At 35.4% G+C, this 14,329-nt stretch overlaps 1 pseudogene; it reads left to right on the forward strand.

Moving 5' to 3' along the window:
- The first annotated feature begins 5,465 nt into the window (after nt 1-5,465).
- Nucleotides 5,466-12,789, forward strand: LOC149577793 (UDP-glycosyltransferase 92A1-like; annotated as a pseudogene).
- Nucleotides 12,790-14,329: the final 1,540 nt, after the last annotated feature.

Raw genomic sequence — 14,329 nt, forward strand, 5'->3', positions numbered from 1 at the left:
GAGAAGAGTTGGTGATTGTTGAAGATTATAGGTGCAAACAAGTATCGATATACAATGAGGAAAAGCCTTTGGTAACATTCATCTTGGATTTGATGAAATTGGGAAATATTTATCCAGACTAAGAGATAGAAGAGGCAATGCCTAGGAGCAATGGAGTGATGAGATGGACATGTTTTTCCAATCAATGAATTTTGCAACCATGTATTCTGGGGAGGGCTTCTTTTGATTAGTCCAACAATATCAAGACACATCCAAGGGTATAGTAGGAGTTCAAAAATAGGTGTTGGATTGATAAAGGTTGGAAACAAATCTTGGCTCCAAAATAAAACCCTAACCTTGACTTCCAAGTCCTCAAAAGAAACCATCACCACATCAATCCCATCAAGAAAAAAAATAATGACTGGTGGTGAGGTATTTCTTGACAAAATAAACAACATAGGTATGGATAGGAGGAAATATGCAGATTCTTCAAAAAATTGGCATAGTACCTATCCTTTCAAGAGAATAAAACAAATCCTCCATGGATTCTTGCCAATGTTTCCAAGGAGAACACATAGTACAAACCATGCATCTCCATCAATCTTAGGAAGGAACATATAAGGGAATTCATCACCAAATTCAAAGATTGTAATGTCTTAATGAAATGGACTGGGGATTTTTTGGAGACAAAGGATAGTCTTCCGTGGCTTCAATTTAAATGGAACTATGAGTATGAAATTAGGAAACTCCCAAAAAAAAATTAATGACCACCCTCCCATTAGGGGAAGATGGGGATTCTATCATCAATCAAGGAATTAGAAGCTAAATGGCTACTCAGTCTTAATGGACAAGTGGGAACCCAACTTCAATCCATAGACATTTGAATTCAACAAGGAAATGACCTAGATAAGTCTTTATGAGTTTCTAGTCAAGTATCGAGACAAGCATATCATAAAAGATACTGCATGTGGTTTTGAGGAATTCCTCCAATCCTAAAATGCTCTAGTTAAAATTGAAATTTTCACATGTTAAGAATTTCCTTAGAGAGTGGAATAAAATGAATTTCAAAATTATCTTTAAAGAAAAACTCATAATCAAAGATGTGCTTTCTTAGCTTAATGAAAATTTCATCGCATAGGGGATGAACACTGGAGATTTTTATCTTAAAAGAATTATCAAGGAAGAGCTCTCAGATATCATGGATAGACATAAAATTTTTTGGAGACATAAATCAAGGGAAATATAGCTACATGAAGGATATAAAAACACCAAATACTTCCACAATTCCATATTGGCTAAGTGGAATCACAACAAGATTGGCACAATCACCAAAGATGAGGGTTCCTAGGCATCCGTGACTACTAAAATCAATTCCATGGTGGTAGAATATTTATAATGCCTCTTTAATTTCACCTTGTTCACTAGTGAGAGATGGAGAAGAATTCCTTAGACACACCCACAACTTGATCTCCCTACCAAAAAATGAAGCATTGTACAACTCTATTAGCTTGGAGAAAACGAGAAATGGTGTTTCAAATGGGGTAGATAAAGCTCCCAAATAGGATGGTTTCCCGATTGCTTCTATAAATATTTTTTCGTGTAATAGGCCTAGACCTCCATAAGGCAATATAGGAATCTAGAAGAAGCAATGTAACGATGTGAACCTTCAATCACAATTTCCTCCCACACATCCCCTATAAATTGACTACATAGACAATAGAAGACTTTTGACCTATTTCCTTATGTAACTAAATTTGCGAGGTGGTCACCAAAATTATGACTAGCAGACTAAAAAAATCTTAGAAAATCCATTTTAAAGGAGAAAGAAAATTTTCACTAGGGAGATCAATAGTCAAAGGTGTCATAATAGCACATGAAGTAATCCACTCAGCTAAGAAAAATAGAACACCAAGCACAATTATTAAGTTGGAAATTCTCAAGGCATATGATCTTGTTCATAGGACTTTCCTCATCAGTGTGCTCCAAAGATTTGGATTCAGCGCGAATTGGATAGAATGGGTAAAAACTTTGATAAAGAATCCTTATTACTCAATAAAAGGCAATCAAGTCACTCAAGGTATTCTTCCAGCCACTAGATGAACTCATCAAGGGGATCCCCTCTCTCCTTTCATATTCATTATCATGGAAGAGGTGTTTGGAAGGAACATCCAGTTCACAAGGTAGATTGGTCGAATAGAATGTATGGAGATTTGTCCTGGGGTTGATAATCATACTCATCAAAAATTTTCTAATGACACAATCCTATTTGGCAAAACTTTTAGAAGGGGGGCTAGGATCATAAAGAACACACTTGATAAATACTCTAGAGCCTCTTGAACTAATTAATTTGAGAAAATTGGAAGTCTTCTTCCTCAATGTATAACCCAGTCTACATTATCATGCTAACTTTGGTTGGTGGTGTTTCTTGATTACTTTATTATTCTTTAGTTAGGTTTGAATGCTTTTCTTTATATCTCTACTTTTATTGAATAAATTTTTACCCCTGATTTTCAAATATTAAAAAATTGATTCTAAATTAAAGTTTAATGTTAAGTCATACTTTACAATAATGACAGACATAATTCTAAATTAACTTGAATCTTGTAAATAACATTAAAATTAATTATAATATTATTTAATTTATAAATCAAATTAATTACAAATTATACAACAAAATAAGAAATGCTTATTATTAAAAAAAAATTTATAAATTTATAATAATTTTATAATGATCTATTAAAAATTTACTTTACATTTAATTTAAGTTTAAATAATTTAATTACAAGCCTAAAAACAAGCTACTACATGACACTTTATAATTTGGCCATTGTAACTAGTTCATATTAATATAGTTATTTTTTATTTTATTTGTAAAATTTTAATTTTACTTATATCATAATTACTCTATGTCTGTTTAATTTTAAAATATTAATATTAATATTACTTGTGATATATAGAGATTTATACACAACAATGTGAAAGGAGAGGAAGATAGAGATAAGATATAAAGGTACAAAATTCTAGAGCATTGTTCATTGGAGTATGTCTTATGGTCAAAAGAAGTTGTTTATGTAATATATTTTATTTTTATCTTTAATTTATAAGTATTTGAAATAAATTTATAATGAGATTATGATTTCAAAATAAAAAAATTATGTTTTAAGTAGTAATTATAGAAAAATGTTTTACTAATATACATTTTAATATTAAGATGTCAGTTTGAGAAATTTGAAGTTGAGTTTGAATAAATAGATAAGTAGGAGATATTTTCTACAAGTAGTCAAATTGTGATTTTGTTTCAATTATGTAGAAAATGGGTTAATATATTTGATTTAAACTCTACATAGTTTAATCTTTTGATCAAACTACACAATTAAATCCTAACCATTAATTAGAAAGAGAAGATGTTTCAAATCACACCTAATCTATTATCTAAATGAGGAGCTATTATGATCTACTATAGAAAGTAGGAGATTTCAAGGCATATCTCTCTTTCAATAATAGATAACACAATATGATGCGTAAGAATTAGAAGACAATATTTTCATAAAAAATAATAACTCATCAATAGACACTATACAAAACAACAATCCATTGAACCAATACATTATTTTATGAATAGTCCTTTTCTATTAATAAATAATATACTAAGATTACAATTCACAAAAAAGGGATCGGGGGATACTTTTAGCTGCATGAGAGTTGCTTCTTATATGTTTTTTGTTATGAATATGTGTGTGAACCAATACTTTTTATTTCTACAAATAAATCATAATGTAGTCATTTTTATATGAAATATTTTCATTTTTTAACACATATGAATATCATTCAAAACATTAGTAATAAATTATGATATTTTATTGTTTGATAAATTTGTTCTCTCCTAGATTTTTTTAACTCACATTAATGATTAAATTCTATATTTGAAATTGAAATGAACTAATCAAATATTTAAGTGTATGTAATTAGAAACTAAAGATTTATGTTGAGCTAATACAATCATGGGTTTTAAGATAGAGATTCAAAATTGAAATCTTAATTCAACATTAAAATATAAATATTTATGATGATCAAGATGATTAAGTTGAAAATATCGTATACTTTTAGATGTTGCCTTCAAGGATGACAAACCTCTTGTAGCACTGATATACGGTCAAGTTATAAAAAAATAAAAAATAAAAAAACCTTGTCTTGACAATTAATAGTTTTTTTAGTGTCTAAGAAAATCTAATGACAAATCTCTATATACATAAATAAATTTAGATTTAGGTTTAATTTTTAATCATACAAAATAATTTAGATTGAATTATATTTTAAGACTGAACATTGAGCAAACTTAGTATTAAATATTAATCATAGAAAATAAATGTGAAAAAGAAAGGGACTTGTCTCTCAATTCAAAGAAAATAGCTTTAGTATGGGTGTTGATATATAAAGTGTCCTAGAATGGCAAAAAATATCTTTATGTTGATTCAAATTTACAATATTCTATGTATTGTGTGAAGGATTGGGTTTGCAAGTATGGATTACTTTCATGTATGCAATATAAATCCACAAATTTAAAAAATTGATCCAATATACGCTGGTCTCTCTCCCTCTCCCTATCCCTCACTTGTCTCTATTTCCTTATACCTCTCTCTCTGCCCCCTCTAATTTAATCTATATTCATCCCTTTCTCCCACTTTTTGTCTCCATTGGAAGTATACCATGAGCCTTTGAGCAATGGGGCATGATTATCTTCTTCATTTAGAAGTATTATTTTCATCATGTCTAAATCATTGCAAGTGGATGTACTATTGATTTTTAATTATCACTTCTTTATTGTTATTAATATTGCTTTTCTTGAAAAAAAAACTATATTTACCAGGTTTTAATGATTGACTTATCACACTAATTTGACATGTCCATCGCACACCAAGATACACTTACTAGTTATATGTAGAATTACATATTCTTTTTGAATTGACAGCTCTCATTTTATTTTATATAAACTTTAAAAATTATAAATATACTAATATAACTTTCCATGAAATGAGACCAAATATAAAGGTGTGGGAACAAAATGGTATATGTAAGCAGACCAAAAATAAAGGTGTGCTTGAACAAAACTCTCTAAATAGAGGACGTGGCTATCCTCCCTACAAACTGCACAATTGGCCAATTTTCAAAAAATCAAAAACATAAAAAAAAAATTTGAAATTTTCAGCATTTTATCTTCATGATCTGCATAGTTTGTAATCGAAAACAAAAAAAGAAAACAAGAAAAAAATCACTACACTGTTTTGAATCTGGAAACAAAAAACATTTGACTTTGTTTTGTCTTTAGTGCATTTTGTTCCATGTGCTCTCCTTTGTAAACCCCGACCAAATATAATTTTTTATACTCACATGTAAATAATATTTTTTCTTGCGTCATTGGGTACATCACTGAGGGAGTAGCAGATAAATAAATCTGGTTGCTCTTCCTGGTCGAAACAGGGCCACAGTATCACCGACAAGGCAAACACTTCATACACGGCTCAGTAACTTGCATCTGTTAAAAGGAGGGCCGATTTGAGAGGATTTGGCAATGGCATCCTCTGCTTGCCAGGCCAGGCAGAAGCACCATGTTGTGATGTTTCCGTTCCTGGCGCAGGGCCACATCATTCCCTTTCTTCACCTGTCCAAACTCCTCGCCTCTCGGATCGGATTCACCATTACCATCGTCAGCACTCCTCTCAATGTTCACGCCTTAAAACCCACCATTGAATCTGCCCACCCAAAAAACCCCTCTCTCGACATTCGGCTAGCGGAGCTCCCTTTAAACGGTGCCGATCATGGCTTACCACCGCATACAGAGAGCACCGATTCGCTGGCTCCATCACAGTTCCTCACTCTCATGGAAGCCTCCGAGAAATTGCAGCCCCATTTTGAGAATCTGATCCGGAGAATCTGCGCAGAAGACGGCTGCACTCCTCTCTTTATCATCAGCGATTACTTCTTCGGCTGGACACTCGACGTCGCTGACATGTTTGGAATACCCAGAATCTGCTTCATGACCTCCGCTGCTTATGGCATCTTGCTTTATACCTCCATGTAGACTCATTTGCCCCACACCAAGACCGACTCAGAAGAATTCACACTCCCAGATCTGCCTCACGTTTCGCTGCACCGATCTCAGCTTCCCACTAACATAAAAATGGCGACAGGAACGGATCCCTGGAGCTTGTTTCAGGCTCGCCAGATACCCCGCGATATGCGCAGCTGGGGATTTATATGCAACTCCTTCGAGCAGCTTGAGCCTGACCATTTGGAACATCTCAGGAAAACCACCGGAAGACGGGTCTGGGCGGTTGGCCCTGTGCTCCCACCAGAATTTCTGTCTTCCGCTGGAGATCAATTACTGCGAGGCAAGGAAGCAGACAGCGATGCAATTTCCATTTTGCAATGGCTCGATTCTCAGAACCCTTGCAGTGTGATCTACATTTCCTTCGGCTCGCAGAACACGATCTCGGCGTCGAATATGAAAGAGTTGGCACTTGGTTTGGAATCAAGCGGGCAGCCCTTCATCTGGGTAGTCCGGCCCCCGCTTGGAGTACCTTTGACTGCTGAGTTCTTCTCAGAGTTTCTTCCTATTGGTAAACAGATTTGTCACAGTAGAATTGCCCAACGGAATGTGTGGCAAACCGTTCACAACAGTTGGATAGAACTTTGGTATGCGACCTTCCTCTGCGTTTTGAGGGGCAGCTCCCTCGTATGATATAATTTTTTAAAAAGGTTTTTCGATTAAAAAATCTAAAACTTCAAAGTTCAAGAGAAAGTCGTGGAAGACGAATGCACCATATGCCCTCACAACTTTCGGTGGTTAACAAGATCGATAACAGAGGTGCTCAAAAACTACGCTTGAAAGCAACGTGTATTATTAAGCACATTCATTATCATCCGTAAACATTCGCATAGTACCATGAGAATGTCCACTACAACGTATAACAATTTGGATTTTAAAATAAGAAACCCAAAGCAAATCTCATTTCATTTCCTTGCACCAAGAAAAGTAATAGAGATCTTTCAATTCAGAGATAAAAAGTGTACATACTTTCCAAAATTTATCCCTAGATCAAAATTTCAGCATAGTGTTCCCTTATTTTTCCAACCAAAAAGTCTTTTTACAAAGTCAAAAGGTGTACTTATATAGACATAGAGGTTAATAACTACCTCTCTGTGGTTAATAACCACCTCCAAAATACAAAATTTTGGAAGGTTAATTAACCTTAAGAAAATTAACCTATACAAGGAAACTCGTAAAAACAAAACTTTAGCTAGAGTTCCTAAAAACATTTGCATATACAATCACCAATTTTTCTAGCTACTAGCCCTATCTATTCGAACACAATTGGTCTATCTCGGAAAGCTCTGTAAGCATCTCGGATGAGCATCATTGATTCATAGTTTGGAATGAGCACGTTTTCCATCCTGAGTTTTGCTGTGAGGTATCTATCTTGGATTTCTTCTGACTCCTGCCAATAAGCTGAAATGTTACAATCTCCCAGCGTGACTGCAACCAGGCTAAGCTTCATCATAGTTTCGGCATCTAATACACAATTCTCTATTTCTGAATGAATCTGAACACTGAAGGAATCAAGGAGAAACTGACAATCAACATGCTGAAGATCACTTACTGGCACCCCACTCGTAATAGTAGAGATTAATTCATCTGTACTCTTTGCTTTCAGTTGCTCCAAAGAAGTTATTAACTTCTCGAACTCAGTGATCCCTTTTTTGATGTTTATCATCTTCCAACCAACACTTTTACTCCAGATACGTATTTGGTTGTCACTTGGATCAGCAATAATTTTCTCAAGGAGTAGGGTGCTCGTATCCAACTTGGTCATTTCCTTTAATTCATCAGCTACTTTTTGCCAGTTGGATTTATGTTCTTTGCTATTTTCCAGCTCCTTAGAAATTTCATGTATCTGCGTGATGGCTTTCCCACATATCTCTTTTACTCCAGTTATAAGTTTTGAAGCATCTTCTATCATCGTGTTTATCCAAGCCTCGATCATCAAACTATATGACTTTTGTTGGTCGATTCTTTGAACAACGGTATGATCTAAAATACCATCAAGACCTGTTAGAACCGGCGGGGTGGCCATGACTTGGGTATTAGAAGGATTGCTGATTGAATTAACATAAGCTACCATCATCTGAAGTTGTTCTTTGAGTTGCTCTTTGGCTCTTCTCTCTTTCTTCGCTCTTTGCAACATCTGAGCGGCAATCAGTTCAAAATTTTGAAATTCTCTTTCCACATTAGGAGGACCAAGATCAACGTTTTCTAGAATGAAATCTGATTCAGATGCTTCATCAACATTCTTTTCAACTATAGGCTTGGCTAATTCCACACACAAATTGCCTGAAGTTTTATCAATAGCTAACCTAGACATCAATTTGGTCTTTCTCACCTTAGGAGGCTTCTGAAGAATGCTAGAGACCATATCAAATGGAGGTGGAACCAATTGAACAACTTTCTTCCTCTTCTGAAGATTATCCTAGAACCATGAATGTGTAACTTTTGAAACTTGTTCGGCACCTGTTACATTTTCAGCAACCATCATTAAGTCTTCTGAATTAGATAACGGGTCATCTAACTGTGTAATGTCTATTATGGGCATATCAGGAGGAGGGAGATTCAAGTGAGGAATCGCTACATCATGGGGGGATGTAAATGGAACATGTGATTCAGCAATTTGAGGGCTTCTTTGGTCTTTTTCATTCCTTCTACCTTTCATTCTTGTCCTTTTCCTTTGGACTGTAAACTTATCTAGCTAATTCAAACCTTCATCTTGATGTTGAGCATCTATATCTAGTTGTTGTATCTGCTCACTAGAAGTGGCCTCTATCGCCATCTGAGACGATTCCCCTATATTAATTCTCCCCTCTTTATTTTGAGATTCACCAGTTGCTTTTTCGGTTCTGACTTTACTGATCCAGTCTCTTGTTCTTTTAAGAACATAGGAAGACCTCTCTTTCAAGCTTTTCAATTCGGGAATCAACCAATCAATAGTAGGGAGCTCTAGCAATTCAATTTTCTCATAATAATAAGGATCAACCAAAGAAATCTCATCATCATCAATGCCTGTTACATCAATGTCTAACTTGAAGTCTATTACCTGTCGTACTGTAAGCCGCATCCAATCCCTCTTCCTGACTTCGAAGTCATTTTCACAATCCTCCCAAAAATCTTCTAGAGCCGGGAAGTGACCGAGACTGGGATTTAACTTCAACTCATTCACAGCATAGCCCTTACTGTCATAAGGGAAACGCATCGTGTAAGGATGCAAATTTATCATGGCAATAGATCTTTCAATGTTCCTGGCATCTGATGCAGTGTCACAACTATAATATCCGATGCCGATAGGAAAAGTTATTTCATCTGTCCTCCTGTTCCTGCAAAGTTTATTGATTTGGTTGATTTGCCTGCACATTTCAATTAAGACCAATTTATCATCAGCGAATCTTGGTAACATCAGCGGACATCCATCATAGGTAGCTAGCCGGATATAAGTAAACTTCAAAAATTGTATAAAAACACTTCCGTATTTTTGCACTTCCATCGCTGCCTCTAGTGAAATCCTGAGCCCAATGTTCCCCTGAATTTCCCTTACAGTTAGCATGGTGAATGCATCATTCACTCTTCTGAAATGGTGTAGGCTATTATCATACTGAATTTGAGGAAGATAATTATAAATGATGGTTGTGTCATCATAAATGCCCTGCCGGTTAAGTCCTGGCCAACTTTTGGTACTTGCAATGGCATAGAAAAGATATGAAGTTATATAAAAGTAGTCATTTTCCCGAAGTCCCATGAGCTGTCTATGTAGTGAATCACTGATAATTTCAGCCCAATCAATGTATTGTTTTCCTTCGCAGACCATATTAATGAATAAAAACATCCAACCTTCGAACTCGTGTGAATCTCGAAGACCAATGATCCTGCTCAACAAGGTTACCATGTTCGCCACATCTTCTTTCAGTGATGATTTGTGAATGGATTTGCCTAATTGAGATTTGCCTCTTCTTGGTTGGAAGAACCATGATCTTGCCACAATATTTAAACATTGGTTTTGATTGGCAGTAAAATATTCCTTGGCAGTCCTCAGGTTAATGTTGGCATATTGCATCCTAGTGGGCAATCGAAAAATGATAGCAATAGAGGCAGGGTCCAGACGGACAATTGTTTCATTGTTCGGTGAAAGAACTTCTCTGGTGCTGGGATGATAAGCGTTCATGCATTCCAACACTAATTTCGAGCATTGTACGGAAATGGGATGTCCACCTGCTTGGGCCAAGCCACTTTCCAATATTTTTTCGGCTAATGGAGTCTTTTCTTCATTCACAAGAGATGACCAGAAATCTTGAAGGAAGATACTTCCTAAAATGGTATCACCGATATCTGGAAGTGTATTTCTTAAAACAGGAGCATAATCCGGCCTTTCGTACTTGTACTTCATGGTTTAATTTCCAATTTTTCCTTCAAATATGGTGGATGTCTTCAAACCCGCACTGCACCCTTTATCTCCAGCTGAATTTGGGTGACGTAATCAGTGAGGCTTCCATGGCTATAGGTTAGGAACGAGCATTTCATTTTGTCAAACATTTGCGTGTTTCCCTAGCACTCTATATGTTCTATTTGTGCCCACCACCTTTTTTTTTATCTTGACATTACGTCAAACAAATCAGGGGCGATCTCGGGAGGTGCTTGCATTCCTCGTTACACGTCCATGGATCGATATTTTGTCTTCACCAATGCCGAGCTAGATAATTATCCATTTATGTTTGCAGATGAGCGCTGTCCACAAATTATACTTTAAATGACTTTAGGAAATTTGAAACTTTGCGGGCTGAGTCAGTATGGGCAGTATTAATGGTTCGTATTAATGGAGTGAGAAAGAAGAGCAACTTTGGGGAGCCACGCATAGCAAACGGGCTGTTGCTACTTCATTCCGCTCTTATAAAGATCCGACGTCGTTGATTTTGTTTGGAATCTGACGCTGCATTCATCCTTGCTCGCATCGCTCCATCTCATCCTGGTCAAACAAATGATGTGCCTTGTCCATACAGGCAAGAAATCCGTCACTCTTCTCTTATTATGAAAAATTGATAATAATCGGCTTCTTATATTTTAGCACCCAAACTACTATCCGCGCGTTCTCCTTGATATTCTCTCACGGCTCCTTCATTTCACGTTTCTTTGACTTCGAGCATGGCTTCCACTACAAGGCAATGGACTTATTGACAACTGCTCTCTCCACCCATGGATACAATTTAGCCCATCTGCTTTTGATGAGCTGAATATTTTTTTTTTTTGCAAATGAGTTCCACTGCATTTTGTTAAACATTTGGCATGCAATTTCTAAGTTTCTACACTTGTTTGAGATCTCGCAATTTTGCACATGTAAGCAAAACATTCACCATTGTAACCGAGTCAGCTGCTACATCTTCCCATCACATTTGATAAAAAGAGAGCCAAGGCCTCTTTGGCATGTCCATTTTCTCTAAACATTCACTGGTTGGTGGACCAAAATCTTCTCTGAGAGTTTGCAATTTGTTAATTAACTCGCCTGAACACTAATTGAAAAGTCGGATCCATCTGCATATTGATGGAGAGCTTGCAGATTCGAATCAGCAGACAACTTGGTGAAATGCCCACTTGGCTCCATTCTTTGAAATCTCGTCCTCTACAACTCCTTGGGTGTAAAGAAGCTTTTCTTCCTCTTTTATCTGGTTACTGCATTATTAACAATGTTGCATGTATCACCTTACCAGGTTAATAACTACCTTATAGAGGTTAATGAAAACGTATTCTTGGTAGCTCTCATTAACCTTTTGAGAGTTTAGGTTAGGAAAAACGTGTTTTCGAATGCTATCATTAACCTATAGGAGAGGTTAAGAAAAATGTATTTTTAGTGGTTAACATTAACCTTTTACTTGGAGGTTAAGAGAAACACGTTTTTGGTGGTTAACATTAACATTTTATTTGGAGGTTAAGAAAAACACATTTTTGATGGTTAACATTAACCTTTTAAGAAGTTAAAGGTTAATAAATACATGTTTTTGGTGGCAATCATTAACCTTTTATATCTTGAGGCTCAGAAGCTGGATTTCAATGATCTCAAGTGCTGTGCGGAACTGCTAACAAGCCAGGGACATGGAGACTTAAGGACTTGCAAATTTCACAGATAAAATGATCAATTTAACGCTTAAAACCAGGCAATTTTTAAATACGAACCATGACTCGTAGAAGTGGAACAAATTCTATAGTCAGGCAACACTTCCAGAATGGTTTGAGGAATGAGTTACGACCAAGAAACAAGGGCTGATTGTTAAGAAATGGGCTCCACAGCGTGCAATTTTGTCCCATTCTTCGACCGAGGGATTTGTGAGCCACTGTGGATGGAATTCGACATTGGAGAGTCTGAGTCAGGGCGTTCCAATGATTGGATGGCCCATTGCAGGAGAGCAGTATTTCAATTTGAAGCTTCTGGAAGAGGAGGTGGGTGTCTGTGTGGAGATGTGCAGAGGGAGCGAGGGAGAATTAAGGAGGTAGGAAGTGGAGAGGACGCTGAAGATGGTGATGTCAGAAGAAGCAAAAGGCAGGCGGTTGAGAGAGAGAGCAGCGGTCATGAGAGAAGCTGCGAGGAAAGCAGTAAGGGACAGTGGCGATGGGATCGAGAAAGGGTCGTCTATGCGTGACCTTAACGACACGATACAACACATTCTTGGCACTTGTTGTGGTTCTCAAAATTCGTAAATTTGTATAAGCATTCAAACTTTTCGGAGTGTTGTTTTGTAATTTTCAAAGAACAAAATAAGCTCTTTATTAGTTCCTGCCTATTCATTAGATTTCATATTAGTTAGTTAAATTTAAAAACTTGGAGATATACTAATGTTTGTAAAAGCTATATTAATTTGAATGTATTTTAAAAGTTGAAAAATGCAATTTTTTAAAAATTGTATTGGCCCATGATAAAAAATGTAATGAAAAAAATACATTCATATTATGAAAATTAAGAATTTTATTCTCATGTCAATGTTACGGCACTTAATTATATCATTAATACCATTTAATGTTATTAAATACTATTTAATGTTATTAAATGAGCTTGTAGTCCTTAATATCTTGATGAAATCTATTTCTCAGCATCAACGTCACAATTTCCAATTAAACAAACAAATTTATGCACAAACAAATAATGTAAATCAAGTTTTTTTACAAGAGAAATTCCAAGAGAAATTCCAACAGTTAGCAATTTGATTCCCCATCAGCATTAGCAGTGACCTGAAATAGTCATCTCCTCCTCACAGTGAACTTGCAAAACTTTCAAGCAAGGTTAAGTCATTTCCCTTTACTAAGAAATTTTTCATACCCAAAAGACCCACTGTTTTTTTTTTTAAATATGTTGATTGTTGTTGGCAAGTGGAATGTTTTTCTACTAACAATGTCATGTTTACAACGAGCATTTTTTTCTTTGTGACTTGGCACAATTTCCATTCTATTTGCAAAAGTAAAATGCTCTCTCTATTTTCAAAAATCCATTAGGGTTTTCGCATTATTTTTCTACAGGCCACAAGTGGGTATCCAATAGTAACTTATTATTTAATGTATTCTCATTGGTTTTAGGGACACTGGATGTTTGCAAATTTTCACTTTGCACAATAATGTTGAATGATTTTTGAGGAAGGTGAAGGACATTAACAGACAAGAAACTACATTGATCAAAGCCCTTACTATTGGTTTGTATCTTCCAATTTCATTATTTCTTTGGCCAATTTCTATCACTCTTGAATTTTGTGTCGTGGCATTTTTCCTTCATAGCCTAACTTCAGGTTTTAGTGTTTTCAATTTTATTGCAAGATGTGTGAAAGTTCATCTTTCATTATAATTTCTTAGAAATTTTATGGCTACTTCGTATAGAATGCTCAATGGTTTTAACCATTTTGAAGGATTTTTATCTTTTACAATGGGATTTTATTTTTGTAAAATTTGGCCTCAGATTTTAGTTAGTGATAACATGTTTATTATTCAATTCTCAATAATAGTTTGTTTTTAGCCATGAGAAGCATGTAATATTTTCCATGTGTTGAAGAAGCTATCATACACCAAATTTGCAATTTATTTGATATATCATATATTCATTTTTGGCTTAAGTGAAGCTGGCTGGAGAGAGGGGTGATATGTTTCGTATGAAGTCGAAGGTAAAGGTGATGCAATTGGCATGTCGATTGTTCTTCGGTAACAATTTGGATAATTACTAGATTTTCTTAGATTGTTCATAGGTTAGACTTAAATCTTATTTTGTGGTTCTTTACTACA

Source organism: Cupressus sempervirens, chromosome 1, assembly GCF_028749045.1.
Source record: "Cupressus sempervirens isolate cs-2001-9-10 chromosome 1, ASM2874904v1, whole genome shotgun sequence".
NCBI lineage: Eukaryota > Viridiplantae > Streptophyta > Pinopsida > Cupressales > Cupressaceae > Cupressus > Cupressus sempervirens.